The sequence below is a fragment of the Aptenodytes patagonicus genome, chromosome 1, assembly GCF_965638725.1.
Source record: "Aptenodytes patagonicus chromosome 1, bAptPat1.pri.cur, whole genome shotgun sequence".
NCBI lineage: Eukaryota > Metazoa > Chordata > Aves > Sphenisciformes > Spheniscidae > Aptenodytes > Aptenodytes patagonicus.
Genome location: NC_134949.1, coordinates 203,876,814 through 203,892,016, shown reverse-complemented (window position 1 = coordinate 203,892,016; position 15,203 = coordinate 203,876,814). Strand labels below are relative to the sequence as shown.

At 42.8% G+C, this 15,203-nt stretch overlaps 1 protein-coding gene across 3 annotated transcripts in view; it reads left to right on the top strand.

Annotated features, from left to right (window-relative positions):
• Positions 1 to 15,203, top strand: part of MTUS2 (microtubule associated scaffold protein 2) — a 331,425-nt gene that overhangs the window by 61,047 nt on the left and 255,175 nt on the right. The window contains exon 1 of one of the 3 annotated variants that reach the window (XM_076364312.1): positions 6,829 to 6,877. The exons of the other annotated variants lie outside the window; for them this stretch is intronic. The gene's annotated coding sequence lies outside the window, so the exon portion shown is untranslated. Of the gene's footprint in view, positions 1 to 6,828; positions 6,878 to 15,203 lie in introns of those variants that run through there. 3 annotated transcript variants of the gene reach the window in all.

Sequence of the window (15,203 nt, the reverse complement as noted above, 5' to 3'; positions counted from 1 at the left end):
GGACACAGCAGCTCTCCGGTCAATTAACCCAACTGGTCTTCGCTTAGGGAAGTTTTCCTGCCTGCTGGGAGTCAGGCTCTTGAAGGAGGCAGAGGGTTTGAAGCCCCTTGCTAACAGCCAAGCTATGATCTCTTTCTTTAAAACTTATTTAAAAACTAAAAATTTATTATTTAAAACTTATTTTATGCATGTTTTGGACACATATCTTGCTGAATACTGCCTTTATCTACAGCTCCTGTGAAACTGGAGAACGCTATTCAAATTCTTTAATTGCAGAAGAAGTTTTTTCCTTACTTCTCTTCATTATTGTTCTCAATTTTAGTAGGCGATAGAGAGGCCTTTAATTTTTTTATTCCTTGGGGGTTTTTATTATGATCCTTTGGTTTTTGAGGACATTGGTTGAGTTAATAGTTGGAGGTGCATTTCCATGAGGTGTGATTCAATGTCCCTTGGCCCCAGAAAGGGGGTCAGTACAGAGGACAAGGAGATCTCTTCCCACTGACCTCACATTTTGATAAGGCCATTATTTATGGGGGTATGGTCCTCTCTTCAGTGAAAACTTGAGATCTAGAAGAGGTGTCTATCGCTGCCTATAAGCATATGCTTAGGCACATGGAGGACAGGGAGGTGATTCAAGACAGCCAGCATGGCTTCACCAAGGGCAAGTCCTGCCTGACTAACCTAGTGGCCTTCTATGATGGAGTGACTACATCAGTGGACATGGGAAGGGCTACAGATGTCGTCTGTCTGGACCTCTGTAAGGCCTTTGACACGGTCCCCCCCAACATCCTTCTCTCTAAACTGGAGAGGTATGGATTTGATGGGTGGACTGTCCGGTGGGTGAGGAATTGGTTAGATGGTTGCATCCAGAGGGTAGTGGTCAATGGCTCAATGTCCAGATGGAGAATGGTGACGAGTGGCATCCCGCAGGGGTCCGTACTGGGACCAGTACTGTTTAATATCTTCATCAATGACATAGACAGTGGGATCGAGTGCACCCTCAGCAAGTTGGCAGATGACACCAAGCTGAGTGGTGTGGTTGACACGCCAGAGGGACGGGATGCCATCCAGAGGGACCTGGACTGTCTGTCAGAAAAGGACCTGGGGGTGTTGGTTGACAGCCGGCTGAACATGAGCCAGCAGTGTGCCCAGGTGGCCAAGAAGGCCAATGGCATCCTGGCCTGTATCAGAAATAGCGTGGCCAGCAGGAGTAGGGAAGTGATCGTGCCCCTGTACTCGGCACTGGTGAGGCCGCACCTCGAATACTGTGTTCAGTTTTGGGCCCCTCACTACAAGAAGGACGTGGGGGTGCTGGAGCGTGTCCAGAGAAGGGCAACGAGGCTGGTGAGGGGTCTGGAGCACAAGTCTTATGAGGAGCGGCTGAGGGAACTGGGGTTGTTTAGCCTGGAGAAAAGGAGGCTGAGGGGAGACCTCATCGCTCTCTACAACTACCTGAAAGGAGGTTGTAGCGAGGTGGGTGTCGGTCTCTTCTCCCAAGTAACAAGCGATAGGACGAGAGGAAATGGCCTCAAGTTGCGCCAGGGGAGGTTTAGATTGGAGATGAGGAAAAATTTCTTTACTGCAAGAGTGGTTAAACATTGGAACAGGCTGCCCAGGGAATTGGTTGAGTCCCCATCCCTGGAGGTGTTTAAAAGACGTGTAGATGAGGCGCTTAGGGACATGGTTTAGTGGTGGACTTGGCAGTGCTAGGTTAATGGTTGGACTCGATGATCTTAGAGGTCTTTTCCAACCTTAATGATTCTATGATTCTATGACAAGCTCAAGAAGTGGGCCCGTGTGAACCTCATGAGGTTCAACAAGGCCAAGTGCAAGGTCCTGCACCTGGGTCGGGGCAACCCCCCGTATCAATACAGGCTGGGGGATGAAGGGATTGAGAGCAGCCCAGAGGAGGACTTGGGGGTACTGGGGGATGAAAAATGGGGCATGAGCCAGCAATGTGCGCTCGCAGCCCAGAAGGCCAACTGTATCCTGGGCTGCATCAAAAGAAGCGTGGCCAGCAGGTCGAGGGAGGTGATTCTGCCCCTCTCCTCTGCTCTGGTGAGACCCCACCTGGAGTGCTGCGTCCAGCTCTGGAGCCCTCAGCATAAGAAAGACATGGACCTGTTGGAGCGGGTCCAGAAGAGGGCCACAAAAATGATCAGGGGGATGGAACCCCTCTCCTATGAAGAAAGGCTGAGAGAGTTGGGGTTGTTCAGCCTAGAGAAGAGAAGGCTTCGGGGAGACCTTCTTGCAGCCTATCAGTACTTAAAGGGGGCTTATAAAAAAGATGGCAGCAGACTTTTTAGCAGGGCCTGTTGTGACAGGACAAGGGGGAATGGCTGTAAACTAAAGGGGGGTAGATTCAGACTAGATATAAGGAAGAAATCTTTTACACTGAGGGTGGTAAAACACTGGCACAGGTTGCCCAGAGAGGTGGTGGATGCCCCATCCCTGGAAACATTCAAGGTCAGGTTGGACAGGGCTCTGAGTAACCTGATCTAGTTGAAGATGTCCCTGCCCATGGCAGGAGGGTTGGACTAGATGACCTTTAGAGGTCCCTTCCAACCCAAACTATTCTATGATTCTATGATAATTTGCAACCTTCAATTCCAAAAAGATTTTATGAACCATTTACGGGCATTTTCTGATTCACAGCAAACAAGTAATTGCTGTTTTAAAATTTCTGCTTTCCTTGGAGACGGTATCCAAAGAACCTTCTTTGAAGCCCTGGTGCCCCTAGCAGCAATACATAACTTGCTGAAATCAAAGAACAGCTGAAAATATATATATATATTTATAGTTTCAGCTATTACAAAAGAAGTGGGTCAAAATGTGCTATTTTACCTATGACACATCGTACTTTTTTGCCTTCATGATTAAGATAAATCACCTTGGCTATCTGACTGTGATAACTATGTATTAAGACTGACATTTAGGTACAAACTGGTGGGAATCTGGTCTGCTGCATACAGATGAAGAGGCCCTAATGCACAGGCATGTCCTTGGCTTCTCTTCATGTGTTTCTTACGCCTCATGCATGAGAGAGAGTTGTGGAAGGATTTTTAAAGGCTGCAGTACGTTGTGGAATTTATTGCAAGGAGTAGCAAGAACTGGAAAGCCAAGGAAGTGCCCTATCATATTCTGTCTGATAAAGGGATTTGTATGGCCTTCTGCGGCAAAAGATAGGACAAGTGGAGTAGTGTTTCTGACTTAATGGATAGTGTGTAGTAAATGTGAAAAAGAGACAGCAGTGTATCGTGTCTTTATTTTAGCCCCCTCATTTAAACTTTTTTCCTTTAAACTTTATATGTAAGACATAATCTATAGTGCAAAATCAAACAAGGTCTCCCCCCAAGAAATCTTCCTATTAAGTGGTGGAGAATGTGAGGATTACTTTTGCTAAGTATGTTTAGGAGACATTTTTCCCATTGTCTCTGCACTGTGACCCAGTGGACTGAGGAGTTAAGTTCTCCTGTTAGATGGAAAAGGTGAAGCTTTAGGGATAGTAAATGTTTCTGGCCTGAAACTAATGAAGCACTGGGAACTGTGAAAGGAATTTCTTTGATTATTTAATGGAAGACTAGTGATCGGCATTATCTTCAGGTGTCACGAACAGGATGGGGAATCCCTGGATCAGGGTTCAAAGTGAAGAGCAGGCTGTGTCAGGGAGGCTGTCACCCAGAGAGGGAAGCTGCCCAGGAGACCCTGAAATTAAGAGTGTGTTGTTGCTTATTGTTGTTGAGAATTTGCCTGATCCTCTTTCTGTTTATTTTAGTTTCTAATATCTCATATAGAACACTATCCGGCAACTCTTTCATTGCAGTTCCTTGCTATATTGTTGACTCATTTTCCATGATAAAGTGAAAGGGAAATAAATTGCAATATTTGTTCAGTGCTTTTCATCCTATGTGGTGTCTGAATGCTTGACATGACCATGACCCACTTCAGACACCACTGAAATACGGACACCCAGCAGATGTGTAATGATGCGCAGGTGCACTTAGCAGGGTTGAGACTGCAAGTGAAAAACACCTCATGAGTTTGAAATTTCAGGAAGCCTTTAGCTAGGCAGTATGTCAATATGTCTGTTAGCATTTGTTTATGGTAGGAGAGCATCTCACAACACTTCTGAAAAGCTAAGGAAAGCATTTTCAGACCAAAATAATACTCACTTGTAGTCATTTAAATGACCACACAAGATGGCTGTTCAGATAACAGCTTGACTGATTTAGTTTTAAAAGTATTACACAACAAAATAGTTCGACTAACCTGGGAAAGATAGGCTAGAGGACAAGGAGGTTTGTCTTCACCTTATTAGAAAATTGTGTGTTCAATATCGGAAACAAATGTTACAGGTAAAACTCTGGTCATTGCTATGGTTGTTACTTCAGAGCAATTACACTGATACTTACAAAGTCAGTAATGGAGATGGAAAGGAACGTCTACTGCCCAGGTATACTAAATAAGATCTACATTGCTGTGAAGTAGTTTTGTTATACTTTTATAAAAAGCAGCAATGCTTAGTAAAATCAGTTAAATCGTTTAGACGAATTAAAGTGCTGATAAGCTAATACTGATCCTTCTAATTATTGAATAAATTAGCATGAAGGAAATAGATGATGCATTCCTGGATTTACAACTGAAGGTTATTTTATTAGAATGACAATTTCTTGAATTGGGTTGTTTCTGAGTATTCAGGTGTGATTTTTTTTTTTTTTTTTTGCAGCTGACAGTAAGAAAGATACATAGAAATGAAAACACGTATTTAAGAAAGTATACTATATAGAAGTAATTTTCTTCTATTTTACCAATCATATGGAGTTGGTCATGGGCTTTGTAGATTACCTTTTCTCTCTGCTTGCATTAATTGCACAGCTGGAACTTATCCCTGTTGATAGAAGCTTGCTCTTTGATTCAATAAATATATTTACTTTCAAATAATTTATGAAGACAAGTGCATTTACAGAAGTTTTAAAAAGTTTGCCATTTCAGACTTACATCACAATATTGTTTGGATTAATAGTGTACCCATATTCCAGAATTCACATCTTTTCCAATAAAAATACATGAAGTCATGTTGACGATGTAGGGTGCAAGAGTATTCTGTGAAACTGTATTTCACAGAAGAAATTATAAATTAGAGGTGATAGTTTTTTTTTTTTTTTTTCCAGTTTGCTGTTTTGTTTACTGCCTTTGTTTCTGTTGTGTTAGATAGGTGGGTTTTGTAGGGGCTGACCCCGGTATGAGAAGAGATGTGCATGGGGAGCCAGAGCAACAAGTCAGCTTTGGTAGTCAGACCATGAAAGTCTCATGAATTTCAGATGTTTTCAGACTTCAACCATGCGCTGAAAGAGGGAGGGGAAATGAAAATAGATGAATGTTATCAGACTTGCCATTAGGCTCAGAGAACTCATATTGAATTAACTGAAGCCTGTGCACTGATCAGTCCTCAGTTTGGATGACTGGCACTGTGTTGTAAATAGCAGTAAAAACTGCTGAGCATATTGTCTAACCTTTCCTTGTAATGGCAGCATCAATCACTCCGTGATTAATATGCTCACAGGCACTTTTTTCATCTTCTGCCATAGTATCTCTTCCAGTAAAAGAATGGATTAACAGCTGAGCACTTGAGGAGAAGAAAGGAGTCTTCTCTGAAGGAAACTATATGAAAGTCCATAGAAAAGCATAATTTATCATGTGTCACTGGGAATAATGAAGCACAGAGAGATACCCTCCTCATCCTGCAGAATCAATAGTTTTCTAAATATAGATGGAAATATATAACTAAGAAAGAGGATCATTTGTCCATTGAATACCTGTAACCAAATTGTATAGTAACTTTGATTTAGAAATGCATTTTTTTTTCTGGATGGGGAGAGATCAGTCTAATCACATTATACTTTTCTCATTTTCACAGGCAAAATCTTATTCTTCCAGGATATCAGTCAGACGCTTGCCTTCTCTCACCCATGTCTTGAGTATGAATAGTTATCTAGGAAGATTCAGGAACAGTATGTAGCAAAGGAATCCAACTGCAAGTAATAAGATAAAGCAAAGAGAAAAAACTTTACCTGCATACTAAAATATAACTTTCTATTTGTTAAGTTTGCAGAACACCTTGAAGAAGTAGTTAATTTACATCACTGCTTGTAGTCTAAACGAGTGAGTAAAGAATAGCGTACACAATACATAGCAGTGTAAGGGGTGGGTTTTTTACTGTACTCTCAGAATATTTTGAGAGTAATCTAACATTTTTTCTCAGTACTGTACTAGGAGAGGTTATACAATAATTTCCATGGCCACTAGAATTTCCAAAGTATGTGCAAATTTCTCATCAAAGCAGTTCTGAGAAATAGGAAAGTGTTACTTACACTCTCTCCAGCACACAGCACTTCAGCTGGCAACACGTCACTATCCCAAAGATTGCATCCTTTAGGGGTTTGGAGTCACTATCCTTCTGAACTGTAAACTTCATTTTCGTTGACTTCTAAGACCCAGGAGTTCATCCTGCCATAAAAAGTGCTGCATACATGTTTGAAAGCGTCTCACAGTGTGTTCAGTTTTCGTAGCACTGCACAGGCCCAAAGCTTGTGCTGAATTGCAAGCAGCAACTCAATAAAATGAATAGAAAATCTTTGGTAAGGTAGTTCAAATGTAATCTGGACTGGTGCTTGTGTGAAAAAAATGAACTGACATTTTTTGTCAGTTGAATAAAATATTCAGTTGTTTGAACTGAATAAATATTCTATAATTTCAAGAAATTCCCTCTTAGCCTAGAGTGAATTTTTTTTTTTTTCATTTTGATATCTTTTCAAGGCTTCTGATGAACAGAGAGCAAGAGCCTTCCCCAAGGAGCGTCTTCAGCAGAAACCAAATAGTAAGTAATACAGTAGGCAAGCAAGGTACACCTTGCAGACAGCTACTCGATTCCACATAGTCTAACAGATGCCTCCAGAAATTATACTCACTTGTAACTGGAAAGTAGTATGTACCCAGTTTATGTACAGCTCCATGCTCTGTTCTTGGACTTGCACTGGTGGGCCAGTAATCCATATTTCACAGCTAGCTTTCTGTGTCCTCTAGTCTTTGCAGATGTACAAACTGAACAGAAGATCGCAAAATGAAAACATTTTCTAAACAGCTGATCTAAGTGTTCTTTTCCCCCTTCAGTCAGCCTGGTTTTAGATGCTTCGTATTAGTCATTTCATAAGAAACAAGCAGCCGTATTGAAACTGAAACTAGGTGGCTGTTACAAACCGACTTATAATGCCATCCCTAATTTCCCACCAGGGAAGCCTAATCTGTCTGGAAGGCCATGTGCTGAATCTTAGTGGTGAATAAGGGATTTCTGGGAATGTTAGGGAAAGAGACTTAGGTAAAATTGTGAAAGTTCACCTAATTTCATAGTCAGAAAGTCTTAGTTTGGGTTCTTTGTTCTAATTCTGAAAAAGCTGGACCAAACATTCCACGTGAGCTTTGCTTCACCTGTCTTTGGGGACTTCCTTTGGGCTGTGAATGTTTTGTGGGAAATAAATAATAGGTCACTTGCAGAGATGTATAATAGACTCATCACCTAAAATGCAGAAGGGAAGTGATTAATTAGATTTTTTTGAAACTTGACTATCAAGGTTTGTCCTACTTTCTGACTGACATTTTATGCAAATTATTTAGAACACGTGTATTAATTAGAAGATGTATATATTATCATGTTTATTATCTTCTTGACAATACATGTTCTGAGCAACGTGAAAAGGGTGGTAACTTGGCAAATCGGCTGTGTACTAAAAGTTGGCAAGGTCACTGGGGAATTTCAGGGTTGTCAGTAGGTGTCAGAAGTGTTCAGGTTCTTACAGGAAAGGGATGTCCTCATTGATAAAGTACGCCAAAACTCCTGGTATGGGTGAGAAGGATATAGTAGGCATGAAGCCTATTCCCTGATAGGAGTAAGGGTTGTAGTTTAGTGGGGTGCCTCTTGTCTTCTCTCATTTCCTGCCTGGCTGCTGGTTTCCAGCCATGATCTGACATGGAGAGAGGTAAAGAGATGATGCCTGGCTCATCAGCAACCACAGCGAGTGTCTGTCATCTTCTGTAGCTCAGCTGCCTGTTCGGAAGTTCAGTTTGAGGGTGGGTATAATACAGCAGAGCTGCTTAGTGTAGCTTGATGCAGCATAATCCTTGTATCCCGCTTGTGATATGCTCTAGATGGATAGACAACTACAAGGGTGAAAAACTGGCTGGTTTGTTGGGCCCACAGACTGGGAATTAATGGGTCGCACTCCACCTGCAGGCCAGTTATGAGCTGAATTCCCTGGGGGTCTGTGTGGGGACGTATACTGTTTAATACTTTTACCAGTGACCTGGAGAAGGAGACACAATGTCCCCCCATCAACTCAGTGGATGACACAAAATTGGGGGGAACCAGGTGATATGCTGGAGGACAGGGCTGCCATCCAGAGGGACCTGGACAGGCTGGAGGAATGGGTCAACAGGAACCTCATGAAATTAAATGAGGACAAATGCAAACTCCAGTGCTGGTGATGGACTAATTCTCTGCATGAGGTTTGGTGGGCAGTGAGTTGGGTATGAGCCAGCAATGTGCCCTGGCAGCAAAGATGGGCAACAGCATCCTGGGCTCTATTATGAGGAGCAAAGCCAGTTGATGGAGGGAAAGGATTATCCCCTCTACTCAGTACTTGTTAGACTGCGTCTAGTTATACTGCATCCAGTTTTGGGCCTTCCAATACAGCAAAGACTTCAACAAATTTTTTATGTTTGAGGGAGTTCATCAGAAGCCCCTGAGATGGTGAGGACTAGAGCATTTCCCATGTGAGGAGAGGCTGATGGAACTGAGTTTGTTCAGCTTGGAGCACAGATAGCTTTTGGGGGGACCTAACAGCAGCCCCTAGTGCCTACAGGGTCATTAAGCAGACAGAGCTGGGCTCTTCACAGTGGTCCATGGCAGGTAGACAAGAGACAGTGGGCATAAGATGAAACAACAGAGGTTCAGATTGGATATAGGGAGAACAGGAGACAATCCCATGAGGACAGTGAAGCTTGTGCAGTCTCTCAGTCCTTGGAAGTTTTCAGGACAGAGTTCTGAGAAACCTGGTCCCGAATTCAGTGTTGACTCTGGAGTAGAGACTTCCCAAGGTCCCCTCCAGCCTGAAAGGGTCAATAATTCTATGACAGTGGGACTTTAAATGAGCCAAAAAGATGCTGAAGGCGGGATCCTTGCAGAAAAGGGAGGGAGGAAGTGCTTGCTTATGTCTTCGAGAAAGCAAGATCTTTTTTACACCTGCCATGATCATGTTTTGTTTTGTTTTTAAAATTCAAATTATAGATGAGGTTTTGCACATTTAGGAGATGATTGCTTTCCAGTTTTGATAATTACTTTATATACCAATTCTTCCAGTCATTAGACATAAATTGCAGTACTTTGCAAACAGAAGATCTGATTTATTGTCTGACCTGACTAGTAATGAAGGATTTTGACAGTATCTGGGCTAATTCCCTGCTGTGTAAGCATATGTAGCTTCTTTGAAGTGAATGGCACTACATGCAATTGTACTAGTGGCAAGTTTGGCCCATTTTTAGTGAAATACAACAAATAGGTTTTGTGCTCGTAAATTATTTAAATGTTCAGACAAGGACTTGCTGATGAGCAATTATAAGAAAATCTTTCCTCTGACACAAGAAATGTCAGATATTGCCAAGAAAACCAAATGAATCTGATCTTCAAGGCTAAAGATGTTGAACTAAAAGGCCATCTGTTCAATAGGTATAACACCCAAATTGATGCACTATCCTGTATCAACTCCAGTGCTGTTAAAACACAAAAGCTTTAAGAGGCCTTTTCCCATCTGTGTTCCAAAAACTATAAACATGAAGATCATAAATCAATTTTTGAGTCACACCATAGAGCAGGGTAGAAATATTTTACGTATTATTGTCTTTAAGACCTTTTCTGTCTGACACTTTCTTTGAATATTCCTTCCCAGTTTAATTACCCAAGTAAAAATGCTTTCAGGATAGATTCAGTTTATAAAACCAAAAATGTTTGGATCTCAGAGCCGTGTATGTGGGGAAGGCAGCGCAGCCTAAAAGGCTGTGGTAGTGTTTTCCTTCTCTTGGGAAGTGCTTCAGTGAAAAGCTCATCTTTAGGGTCAGATTTTAACTTATTTGGCAAGTAGATTGCTCTGTGGGTTGAGAAACTTGTTGATCTGTATTTTTATGCACAAAAATAGCAAGCTGGTTCTGATTTTTGAATTTTACATGACATTCTGGAGGTTGAAATCTGACTCTCATATTGTTAATGATCCTGCTTTAAAATCAGTCAATTTTATATATGTCAGTTGTATCCTTTTCATGGATGGTAATTTGAGTATCACAAGCAAAACGCATACAGAACTTGCCTTCACATCTGCAAAAGCATTCATGTCACTGTCTTCAGCTAATCATATCCTAATCACGTCTCCATGACTGCACAGGAGAGGTATTTCGCTCTGAATTACTGCTGAACTCTGTTTACAGTTACAGCAGTGACATTAATTATTGAAATGTGCAGAACGCAAAGATTATACTAGTAAATTGAACAATACCAGGGAAAATTCCCAGACACTGGAACTCAGTCATCTCTGGTGACACACTGCTGGGACAGTCCTTGTGCTGATTTGCCCTAGGCCAGCTGTTTTAGGGCACACTTCAGGAGCTAATCTGGACCAGGGATACCCTCTTTCAGAAGTTCTCAGTGTGTAAGTGCGGGTGAGGACTGGTACCATGCCAGTTGTCCTCCTGTTAGAGTGGTTGTGGACATAGTGACGTGTATTGAAGTTAGGAGTAGCACACTAAAAACTGGGCTTTTATCGTCCATAACATTTTTAATGTCAGCCCACCAGTGACCTTTTGTTTAGCTATGTCAGGAAGTTATGATATGAGCATAGCACAAAACCTTTGAAAATGTAGTTTGGAGAGGCTATAGTTCCAGAGTGCTTCCAAACTCAATGCACTAATAGTCATTTTCTGATTGATAGCTGGGCATATAGGTTGCTGTAATAACTTGGATATATCAGATTTTCCAGAATAAACCTCTGAAATATATCCAGCCAACAGTTTATGATCATAGACTATGTAAAAATCCATAGCAGATCTGTGTGATTCTATTGCAAATGCTGTTGTTTGTCTGTGTCTGTACTGCTAGACGTACCAGGACTGTCCATGGCTCTACTAACAAATGGCACAGGTAAACTGATGTCCTCTTGACCACGTGTTTGTTTCAGATGGAGCTGGTTGGAGCAATTCGACCATTGCTGGGGAGTGAACTAATAATTAACCAGCATGGGCAGTTGGGCTGTGTGCTTGTGCTCAAGCCCTCGTCTGCTCCTGTTTCGCAAAGTAGAGGCAGCCTTTATTTCCAACAGCTGTGCCAAGCAATCGGGCGTTAGTCCCTGAAGTGTTTCCATTTCACTTTTTAAGTTCGTGTTTTGGTTTCCTTCAATAGAAATGAAAGCACTTTTTTACTTTTACAGATACGTATTCATCTCACCTAACTTTAAACCATCCAAAAGTTATGTGTCTCCTCTGAGCCCATCATCTAGACTTCGGGATAGTTGAGGGAAAGCATCATGCATTGCCCTGTCTTATGAGACCTATTTTAGGACTGGTTGAATCCCCTGTGGAGGTGGCTCCTGCTCTCTACTCACTATATGGAGAGAGCTAAGGCGATTAGCTTGGACTAGACACCTAAGTTTTAGATTGCTAAAATTAGCTAAGTCCTACCCACAGCTACTACATTTATCTTCAGCTTCTCTAAAAAGAGAATTTTGTTTTTAATTTCATGCCTCTCTACTCACCCATTTTCTATGTGTTCTGCAGTTTTTATCTATATTCATCGTCCCACATGTACATGTTATTTCCTTTAACTTAACCATGATCTCTGATGCTGGAATGGCAAATGGGATTCTACCACACTTTTGCTCCACTCTGTTTGCTGAAACATTGATTTTCTTAAAGCATTTCTGTACTGAAAAAATCAATAAGGCTATATACAAGGCAGAAGCAATAATGTAAAGGCATCTTGCTAACTTATAACGAAAGAGCTGATAGCCAGAGTTGAACATCATTCAGTGAAGGAGAAACCTCTGGTTTCTAGTTGAGGACAAATGGTAGTGTGATTCTCTGACACCCTGCATTACACACCTGCTCATGAAGGGTAGCCACAGCCCAACAAGCTGCAAGAAGAAAGAGCAAGCTCTGGAGAAAATAAGGGACCGTCACGTATAAGTTGTTGGCCATTATATTTTTCAGACCACAGTGAATATGCAGAATCAGTCTTTTTATATGAACACAAGTGTGAACTTCTGTTGAAATCAGTAGAAATTTGCAGACATTTTCAGTGGAGGATGATTTTTGTGCAAGGTCCCTCTCTCCCTGCAGGAGGGAAGGACATGCTAATATTTCATTTGGTTTGTGTAACAGCCACTGAGTTCTGAGTGTTTCATCTGGAAAAAATATATTGACAGAATGTGTCATTTTTCCAGATGAAACTTCATTAATTCAGGGATGAATTTCAGGTACACTTTTCTGTGGTGGATGAGCAGGAAAAGGAGTTTGTTTTACAGAAAGTTTATTTAATGCTCATTTTGGACCTCATCCACTAAAGCTGCATAACAGGAAATATCTGTTTAACTGTATGCAGGTTGTTGAGGAAGAGAAAGATGATACTTTGGGACTGAAGTTGCAGGTTTTCTTACTTCTTACCTATTTTCCAAATGTTATCAGCCAAAGGCAATGGTTTGCAAAGTGTACAATGGAACTGCAGCCACGTTTTTGTATACTGCTTCTTACCCATGCCTTGTGTGCTTGTTGTTATAGCTTTTAAAGCAGTCCTTAAGACATCGCACAGAGAAATGAGTCACATCGTCTTTCATTCCCGTGTGGTTGCAGATTGTTAGCAGGAGAAGGAGGGAACCCCACAGAGATGCTGTGGGGAGATTGCATTATAGACGCATATATATAGGCATTATAGATACTGCATTAGAATGGCAGGTATCCAGAGAAAGGCTTTATGCATTGCGAGGGTTGTGTGTTGGAGATTGCAAATGCTGCGATAATGAGAGATCACAGCTGTGGTGGGTTTCCAAGCAGATACCCAGCAGTGAGTGGGTGAGTCTCCACGCGAGGCAGCGGGAGGACAGGCTGATGGGAGCAGCATTGCCTGGCCCGGGGACCGGGTCCCCTCGGCTGCGGCAGTTCTGCCTGTGCACTCTGGCAAGGCTGGCAGCTAAGGCAGGGCCTGTGGTGGGGTTTTCTTCCCAAAACAGGGTCTAGCACCCATGCTCTCCCGTGCTCCCCCAAATGGCTGAGCTGAACAAATTTCAGCAAACCTGGCAGAATACCAGGAGTCTTATGGACTTTATTTTGTACAAAACTTTCAGAAATAGCCAGGTGGGCAGAGGGAGGAGACCCCATTTGTGCTCCCTGAGCCCCGAGGAGGGGGGCATCAGCAGCAGAATTGTGACCAGCATCTGAAGCAGAGAGGGTACAGGGAACGCCCTGGTCTCAAGAAAAAAAAATCAGTTGATGTTCACCCCTTATTGTTACACCTTCAAAACGCAGAGAGAGAAGCCTGCCGGGGTGTGGCAGCACAAGCCCCTCTGCTTGCTGGGGTGTTGGCTGACGTCTGTGGAAGACCTATTCAGTTTGTGAGCTCGGACTATGGTGCTGCTAATGAAATAAGTGTGCCTGGGGCACTGGGGCCAGCTGGTGTGGAGCTTCCATGTGCCACAAAGCTCCATGTCTTCGCCTTGTCCCTGGCTGCCGTCACAGGGCTGTGGCGGGGCAGGGGAGGCAGCCTGAGACAGGGGGACGGCCCGTCCTCCCATCTGTGAGGTTGGGTGGCCATGGCCTGGTGGTCCCTCTCCTCCTGCGGGCCCCAACATGTGGCCGTGGCTGCGGTGTCCTGCATCCTGCCACAGTGCGTTTGTACATCCCAGGAATGGCAGCGGACCGGGCTGGGTGACACCCTCTCAGGTGTCAGAGGGGATTTTGGCATCATATATGGCCTCCTGCTGGGCTCTGGCTCATGCCGGGGTGTGTGTCCCCCCTGCGGCCTTCAACAGGAGCTGCTCAGCTCCTCACGGAGGAGCTTTTGAATCCTCACAAATGACATGTCGGAGCTGAGGTAAAATGGAAACCAGGGCTGCCACTGCTGCAGCCTGGGAGGTGGCCCCAAGACGCCTCTGCAGCAGAGGCCGGGTCCTGCGGCAAAACCCCTGGTCGATGCCTGGGCACGTGCCTCTGCTGCTGGGCCCCGAATGCACCCGCTGGAATAACTCAATAAATTTCACTTTATTGAAGTGAGAATAAAATCTTTGCCTCTCTGAACATACGAGGTTTTTTTCAGTAATGTTGGAGGCCTAGTATTTGAAATTCATCTTTAATGACACTACCTTCAGAAGCTACAAAATAATCTGGCATCTTCTGATTGTCTTCATGTTGTTTGCTGCCCACAGTCTGAATGTGAAGGCAAACCCAGCAATGTTTTTGATCAGTGGGTCCACTGCCAATGTCAAAATACATTATGAACCAATAGCCAAACATTTCACAGATGTAACGCAATACGACCCAAGCTTTAAGGCCAGAAATATTTAAGTGCAAAGATAACTGATGCTTGCAGAGATACCTAAAAAATTTGTCTCCTGGTGCATGTAATGTGATTTTTCCATCTGTTCGCTGCATAGCTGAGGAACGCAAAAGCTGGAGTATGGTAAGATTATAATCAGATTCATTTGTTTTTCAATTACTGCTGGGTATATTTTATTTCTGAGTTTGGGACAAGATCCAGCATTTTTAGCCTGAATGTGTGTAATACAGGTTACAATTTTTTCCTCAAAATGTGGGGCTGCTTATTTTTCCTATGTTTGACATTATATAATCACAGATATTATAATTATAGGTATTTGTTCTTGGTGGTGAAATGCGGCTAGTGTAACAACATTCTTTAAATGTCTGTCTCTCAGTGAGAAATAAACATATAGCAATATCCCATTCTGCCATTTAATTAACTTGAGTCATGTGAAATATGTGAGCTGGGAGAAGACTAAAAATTCTTAAACCCCAGAACACATGAACTGGACATGCATCTGTCATGGACCTATCCTGGTATTAGTGCAAGTGTTTTTGATGCTGTATGAGAGGAGCTGTAG